The sequence below is a fragment of the Gymnodraco acuticeps genome, unplaced genomic scaffold (assembly GCF_902827175.1).
Source record: "Gymnodraco acuticeps unplaced genomic scaffold, fGymAcu1.1, whole genome shotgun sequence".
NCBI lineage: Eukaryota > Metazoa > Chordata > Actinopteri > Perciformes > Bathydraconidae > Gymnodraco > Gymnodraco acuticeps.
Genome location: NW_022992357.1, coordinates 601,572 through 610,000, shown reverse-complemented (window position 1 = coordinate 610,000; position 8,429 = coordinate 601,572). Strand labels below are relative to the sequence as shown.

At 37.0% G+C, this 8,429-nt stretch overlaps 1 protein-coding gene across 1 annotated transcript in view; it reads left to right on the top strand.

Moving 5' to 3' along the window:
- kcnk12 (potassium channel, subfamily K, member 12) overlaps positions 1 to 4,096 on the top strand; it is a 21,520-nt gene extending 17,424 nt beyond the window's left edge. Inside the window, exon 2 of the mRNA XM_034209637.1 lies at positions 1 to 4,096. This exon is cut by the window's left edge and continues 1,588 nt beyond it. The gene's annotated coding sequence lies outside the window, so the exon portion shown is untranslated.
- Positions 4,097 to 8,429: the final 4,333 nt, after the last annotated feature.

The following is an 8,429-nucleotide window of genomic DNA, read 5'->3' as shown; positions in this document are numbered from 1 at the left end:
TAGTTGATTTGTCAATGCTGTTCGGAAGGGGAATTTACAGTGCCACTAACGGCCTATAAAGAGTAATTTCCGAAAGATGGAGAAAAGAGCACAGTTGAAAAATGAAAATTCATTCCTGGTGAGAGAGGAGCTGTCCTTATCAGCACAGAAAAATGCTTCTGCGGCCAAAGACTTTGACTTGAAGGGTAAAAGAAAGCACCATGCAACTCTTTCTTTCTCTTCTTTTTTAAGCTTAAAGCTGTCTGCTAGGAAAATAAGTGATAAAGGCTGGCAATGTATTAATTACCCTTTGAATGCAGAATGTATGTATTCTGTTTTTGTAAAAACAGAATAAATGAGAAGTAAGTTTGTGTTTGTTTGAAGTAAAAGATAAGAGAGGGGGAAAGAGAGGGAACAAGTGGATGGTTTTATCCTGTGGGCAAATTACGTTAAACGATGCAGATTAAAGGAGGCCAGGTCAAGCTGTTCAGAAGCTGGAGAGGAAAACAAAACCATAAGAATACTCTGGCTTGCATTGATTTTTAAATAGAGATTTCCTGTTTTCAGATAAAGATTCTCTCTGTGAACTTGATCCAAAAGTCTGCAAAGGTTGATTTTCCTCACTTTCGGTGTGGACGACATGTAATGATGGAGGATGTTGGACGAGGATGCAGTACTCAGTCAGTCTTTGCGATCAATGTCCTAGTTGCTGGCAACTATCTCTTCCAAGTCATCTGTGATTTAAAGCTGCGTAATGTTTGTTTGATGTCAGGAAACAGCAAGGCAGAGGAGACGTTGATAGTTAACCTGTCCGGGAGGCGATGATGAAGTAACAAAAACTCGAGAGGGGGGCCATTGACAGCAATAGAAATGAAGGAGTTTAAAATTCATATTCAATCCAAATACACGCCCTCTCAGCCAAAGGCTTCTCTTTCCTTTGCATCAATTTTCAACATATAATATCCTCCCAGGCCACTCACCTCTTTTTTGTGTCATCTCTGCATTCACCAAAACCTTTTACCTCCTATTTCCCGCACATCTCAGCTCTCCCGTCACGCTCATCACCCTTGCACCGTGAATACTACAATGAGACATGCCATAGTATATCATATAATGTCTTAAAAAGTCCTTTTACAATAATACGTGAATTGGATCTGGGTCTATCCTTGATTGATTTTCATCCTGGTTTTGCATAGATCTGAATAATTTATTTTACCCCCCAGTGACACTTAGAACAATAGAGAAAATGACTCAGGTAGATATATTCAGGCTTGTCTTAGTGTTTCCCGCATGCCATTATGGTAAAGCCATACAAGATAGCTGTATATAAAACAGAGTCTTTGAAGTATATTTTTTTACATATAGCTTTCAGATATCTACAGGTGAATGATTGAATAAGTCACCGTCTCATGTCTTTAACACAGTCGGTCAGCAGATTGATACACCATAGAGAACTTAACTACCCACTAAAAACATGGATACAAGGGTTACAATGTGAACACAGGTTGTCCAGATACTAAAGAGTAGATTGATATGTTGGGAAAATGGCATATTGGTATTCACTTTCTTGCGTAAAGTTAGATGAGAAGATTGATATCACTCACACCTGTAAGGGGAAATATGTAGCTGGTTAGCTTAGCATAGCATACAGACTGGGACTAGCTAGTTGTGAGTAGTTCTTAATGTGATGTGTCTTTGTTGATATAACAGCTACATTTGAGAGCTTTGGAGATGCTATAGTAGTTGAAATGTTGTTACCTTTAGACACATCTAGGCTGGTTCCCCTTTCCCAGTTTTTAAACAAAGCAAAACTAGCGCTGCTATGCTTACTTGACTTTATGGACTTCCTGGAGTCTTTACAAGATCATTTTAGAGATGTAAAATTAATTAGAGAGCTTTCCAGCCATGCTAGCCGTTTCCCCCATTTTCTGGAATGTATCCAATGCTAAGCTAATAAGCTATATCTTCAAGGCTCTACCAGTCCACATGTCTAGCTGACTAATTACTACATTACATTTTATTTGTTTCATTTCAATAAAATAAAAAAGAGCAGGTAGCCAAGGTTGAAATAAAAAATATGTTTTATGACTAGCTTTCCCCCCTTTTCCTGTCAGCCAACAACCTTCAGTGCTGTATTATAAAGACAAAGTAGAAATGACAAATACTTGAGGCTTCCAGATGTATACAAGCTGTAGGCATGTGAGAATGGTAACTCTTAGCAAGAATGTATTTCCCAAAATGTCAATTTATCACTATTATATTTAAAAGCTCCCGACAGAGTAGCTCATGAGCAGCTCATGAGCTCACTGTGTGTTGGTGATGTGATGTGAAGTGGGGTTCATGTGTTGCCCGACTCTCTTGCAGGCAAATAGAAAGTGCCAATCCCTGGGACATTTGAGAAGGAGTATGGCATGCTGTAGCAAATGACATACTGTAGAATGAATTCAATGCTGTTCCCCTGTTGTAATATGTTACGGGGGACGTGTTGCTGGCACTTCTCTATATTGATTCCTGAATGATGTACTGTATGTTAACCTTCATTTCCCCTCTGAGCCTTGAGGTTATAATGGAAGATGTTTCAGGTTTGCTCAAATATTTGTTAAAGCCCCTGTAGTCCTTAGGGTCTAGCCAGCTGCATTGTATCCTTTAACCTACCCTTGACAAGGAGCATGTGTGTATGTATGCATTTGTGTTCCCACCTGCTGTGTAAAGGACTGGAAATTAGAATTAAATGAATGTGATATGTTATCTTAAATGCTTCCCTAGAGTCCCCCAGAAGGTATTCAACTTATAATATGATCAATAAAATGTTTATTTACTTAAGCCTAAAACACATCAATCTTTAAAGAAACTGAATATAATATATAGAGTAATGTTTTCTCACCTAAAATGCATGTGTGGCTTGAAATAAATTGCCTTACTTTAGTGCTTACTACAAAAAGACTCCATATTGAAAAGATTATAGTGTGCAGAACTTGTGTTGTACTATACAATCATTTTCCATTTAGCGAAATTGATCTCCATCGATTGCAATGGTTTAAACCTCTGCCCTCTGTATCCTCTGAGGAGGCAGGTGGTCTTAGGATTTGCTATTTGTTATCAGGACAAATGCCTCTAAAATGTGAAATCAATGACTATTCTGTTAAAGTATAATTAATTCCTGTCCCGTTCTTGTCAAAAACCAAATTAGGTTTAAACAATGCAAAATGTCCAAGCCCACACTATTAGTAGTTAATATGGGTGAACATAGCAGACTTGGATCACAGCGCTGCATGATTTGCAGAACAAGTTATGTAAACGGTCATTTAATCTCTATTCTCACTAGCAGTGTTTATTCCAGTCAACACATATCGTACATTATACACGCACGAAGATCTACCCTGTAGTCAACAACACTTTGACTGTAAAATAGGCCGATTAAAATGTCATGCTCCATAGCCATTACAAGGCCCATAATAAAACAGTTTGTTTGAAATAAGCAGAGACTGGTGATGTTTTTAGTGTTGATTTTGAAGGCTGTCGATGGTGCTAAGGCATTATCATTTATTCAGCAAAGCTTCTTTGTGATCACATTATGGTACATAACACTGTGCTCGCTCCAGTGTCCTCTGAAGAAGAGTGCATGAATGCTTTTGTATTTAGAGACTGTTAAAGCTGCTAGTTTCAGCAACAAAGTGTATTTAAATTAATTTGGCTGGAGCACAAGTGGTAAACAGCTGAGCGGTTTGGAAACAGAATGATGTATTACTGCTCTGCTTGGCTGCTCTTGATCTTGAACAAGAGTCAAATTATTGGCCATGATCTGGAGCTTGTTTTCCAAATTAGCAGGATGTGTGCTCGATGTTTTTTTTAATGAAGACTGATGGTATGGAGCCACAAACTACATTCAGATCTTAATATGAAAGATTCTTCAAGGTGTCTGTGGTCCACAGTAATGCTGACCTTCGGGTTTATCAAAAATAATTAAACACCTTGTTGTGTGTCTTATGTTGCTTGCATCGTAGTGTAACATCCAGTTAATGTATGCAAATTCATTCTGTTTGCAAGTTGCACATTTATACAAATGATTGTACTTTTATATTTATGTAAATAAAAGTAAAACCTATATGAAACAAAAGGGGTTCCATTCAACTCTGATATTTATTGATATGATTTCCTAATTAAATTGTTTGAGGATTATATAAATGCCAATATATATTCTGGTACATATACTCTGTATGTCCTTTTTACTCTTTTTCATTTTGGAGGATTTACCAAAGAAGAAGTAACATGTTAATTAGTGAGCGTTAGAGCTGCTGCTGCTGGCAGATGGATTTTATTTCATTCAGACAGAGCAAGTCTAGCTCTACCCTTATATACAAATGAATTGGCTGCTGGCTGTAAATTCACATTAAAAACACAAACCTTGAGAGTAATACATCTTGTTAGCTCTTTATAAAATACGAATGTAAGTGTATTCCCCTTATTTTGTAATATGTATTTATCAAGGAATCAAACAGGTTTCACAACCTAAAATGTGTTTTTATCTAATAACTGTTAACAGATCTATATAACTTGAATTCATTTCAATAAATCCAAAAGTAACCTCCTGTCAGGCCTCAATAAAAGGTGGCATATTAGAGACTAGGATGGTGGTATCAAATGTGGTATTATCATGGTAGCAATGTGAAAAGTCACAACTTTGCAATGCTGCAGTTCAGCTGCAAAACAAACTAAAAGGCCAACCCTCACTTCTGTCTCAACAGCAAATGTCATCTTTGATTTTGCACTGACCTGCTGTGTCTCTGCGTCATAATTCCAAGCAAAGAGAAACAAAGGTTAGGGTTCATTTTGCCTTTCATTAAAAGCTCTTTCTGATGGCGTTCACAACTGCTCAATTAACTGTTGGTTAAAGGTGGTCCATAGAATGTATGGTAAATTAGCTCATCTTCACTGGCCCATGTTCATTTCAGTTATTATTCTACCAGAGCACATGCAGCTTGCTGAAAGGACCTTGAAACAGCGTGGCTTTTCAGTAATGGGTCGATCAGGATGCTAGTCATAAACAGGACCTGTAATTGCATTCATTATTAAAATTAGTCTGATCACAGCTAATTATGCTGAAAAACAACATACATTATCTCACTGCACTGGGGTTAAAAGGAGTCTGTGTGGAGGAAATGTGCCACAAGGTCTGTGCTCATCAGTCATTTTCTATTTAGCAAGAAGCCGGGTTCATCCCGTTATTAGGGACATTAAACACTGCAATATTGTTGGAAAAATTAACACTATCCTAGAATTACTGTCCTTCCCTTATGTTGGACTATTTGATCACTAGAGCTTTTGTTTTCTAAATATCTGCATGTTGCCGGACTTGTAAAAATCGAACATCCTGTGTTTCCCACAAGAGAAATAAAACAAATACATATTTACTGCAATGTAACCTTATTCAGCATGGACACATAAAATAAATCCCTGCAAGGCATATAAATAATCCTCCCTGTCACACAGGTACAGTGTGGATATCATGATTATCCCTTAGGGAGACAGGACTGCAGTTAAACCTCCAGCAGGAAGAAGTTTCCTTCCTTCACTGCGGCAGAAATCATGTTTGATGTGTGCCTCACCTCTCTGCTAACTCACACTGTTAGTTTTAAGACAACAAAACATGAACAAAACAACTGTAATCAGATACATGTATTTCTGGGAACTGAGAAATAGATTTAGAATTGGACTCTACTTCCCTATCCCTAATTTATCTTCATTTTAAGATTGTCACAAGTGATTTGGTTTACCAGCTGTTGACAATATACTCTACTTGAAACCCTTGTCAAATGAATTACTTTGTCCAATCAGTCTTGAAAGACGAGTACCGTGACAGGCAGGTCTTTAGACCCATTCAAATTATAGTCTTTAAGTTTTGATAAATTGAGAATAATAAACTTACATTGCCCTTTCATCAGAAATAACACAGCTAATATCTTTCAAGTTTTTTTATTTGGTTGATGCTCAACTGGAGTCATTAAAATGTTTCTCAGAATTTACATCTACATTCAGATCTTAGGAGATGAAAATAAATATCAAGCTGTGGCTGCATTAGATGTTCTCTGAATTAATTTCTCTCTCCATGTTAAAAAAATTATAGCTGAGCCGCGGCCTGACAAAAAATAGATAATGTTTTAAAATGGCTCATTATATTGATTGACCCTTTGAAATAACTGATGGATGAACGAAGGACTCTTGAAATATTGACGAAGAACTGACCTATAACTCTTAAGTGTAAAGCTGTCATCATTATATATTTAGCCTTTCAATAACCACTTTAATTGCTTTCAATATCCCAAGGCTCTTTACTCAAATCCATCCTGGAACAGTAATACATTTAGTCACATTAAGGATAACTTTCAATCCAGCAAACATGCCTTTCATGTCGAGTGGCCACTGTTTCATCAATCTATTCAGAATGCACATGGGGAAGTCTGTGAAATAGTCTGCAGAGCTGTAATAGTATCTGAAGAGACCATGAGCATAGCTGAATTAAAGGCAGAGTGTGCGAATCAGAAGTCATTGTGGAAACGAGACATTTACATGTAGAGGGGCTGCCTGAGTGATGAGGCAATTACCTTATAACATCTGCTCTTTCAATTACCATGAGAGGAGCGATCGAGAGAGGGGTTAATAGATAAAGGGAAACTCAGCATTTCAGCTAATGAAGTTTAATATGATCTTTTCCTCAGATTAGAACACAGCAGTGTTTACTATTGCAGAAATTCTTCATTGTCAGCTTGCTTTAACGCAATAAACCGCACAGTTCACATCAGATAAAGTTCATAATCAAGCGGGAGGAGAGAGGAAAACATTGTAGCTTTCAAGTCCTCTGTGAATCCTATTGAGAGGAGATAAAAAGCAAATATAAAAACGTGGAAAAAGATAGGTCCAGATTCTGCACCTCTATATGTGCACCAGAATAGTGTTTTTACTGCATTCCCTGTTCACATATAAATAAATTAAACAAGCTTAATACATATAATTATTGGATTAGTCCTTTAAATCGCTGTGAAATGAGCCCTAGTTACCCTATTACCCTACACTGGTCAAACTGGAATCAGGGAGAGTTAATATCACACACTGATTAAAATAATTAAAACTTTTTAAGAAAAACGTTAAAGCTTAAACTTCATGTGGTTCATATGCTTACATCAAAAAGCAGTTGACTTTTGAGTTTCCAGTAAAACCAATATTTCACCTCTGAGTGTCAGCATTACAATTGTATTTAGCCTATGCAAATTCCTACAGGCATGGAGATTTGTATTCTCAAATGATACTGTTTTGGCATATGTCAGTGCGCCGCTGTACAGCAGGTGCAGATTGTTTTAGAAAATGCAGGCCAAATATGTAGTGTAAAAGATATCTTCCTGCCAGAAGGGAAGGCTTAGAGATAGTTGGGTGGTTACAATTGAATTGTTTAGAATATATGAAATGTGTAATGTGAAAGTGGCCCATCATAGTGGCAATCCACACAGATGATTTACACCCTGCAGCATTTTAGCTCCTTTCAGCTCATTGTTTGGGTTTTTCAGCCAAACTCAAATGTGAACCTGCCAAGTCAAAAGCTGTAATGGAAAAGCTGCAAACCAATACAATCCTTGCACCTATCAGGAGACGGACACAATTAACAATCATTTAGTAAAATAGAAGAGGATTTATCAGCTACAGAGTGACATTTTACTCACAGAACAACAAAACAGGGCTAAAAGGGAGCAATTCAAACTCCAAATGAATAATAATCTTGTTCCATATATGACATAAATTGTGTGTAAACCACATGGACGGCATGATGTGTCAGTGTTGTAAACACAGCTTGTTCCAGCTGCCCCAAATGACCAAATCAAAAGTTATTGCAGGTTGTAGTAAAGTATACCCTTCAGCCCTGAAGTTCTTCAGGTTCCAGATATTACCTATTAGCAATTTCCCAATGCAGCACTCTAATGTTGTAATAACAATAACGACAATTAATAAACACGTTTTTAGTTAGATCAGATGGGATCGTGTATAAAATGAATGTTTGCACAGACAGCTACACGAACAAGGTATTGTAAATTAATTAGTAGCACATTACCAATACTAAGTGTATGTATAAAACGTTTTTTTAAAGACAAAGGAGGATAAATGGCAACGTTTCTCTTTATTTATAAGGTGTTTTTACTCATTGGACAGGCAAAGAAAACCCATCGCTATGATGGACAGTAAACCATTTCTACATATTTTTGGGTGAACAAAAGAAAGTGGATTCAAGAAATAAGGGTGGTGAAATGAGTTTTGAATTGCAAATAAGTGCAACTTGGGTGCATCCCAAGGAGTGCAGACATTATAGAGATGATGGAGGTAATGTCTTTGGTTTGTTTATGGTCAGATTTTGCATATTTTATTTGTGTGGGTGCTCCAAATAACCTTGTTTGCAAAAACTCAGT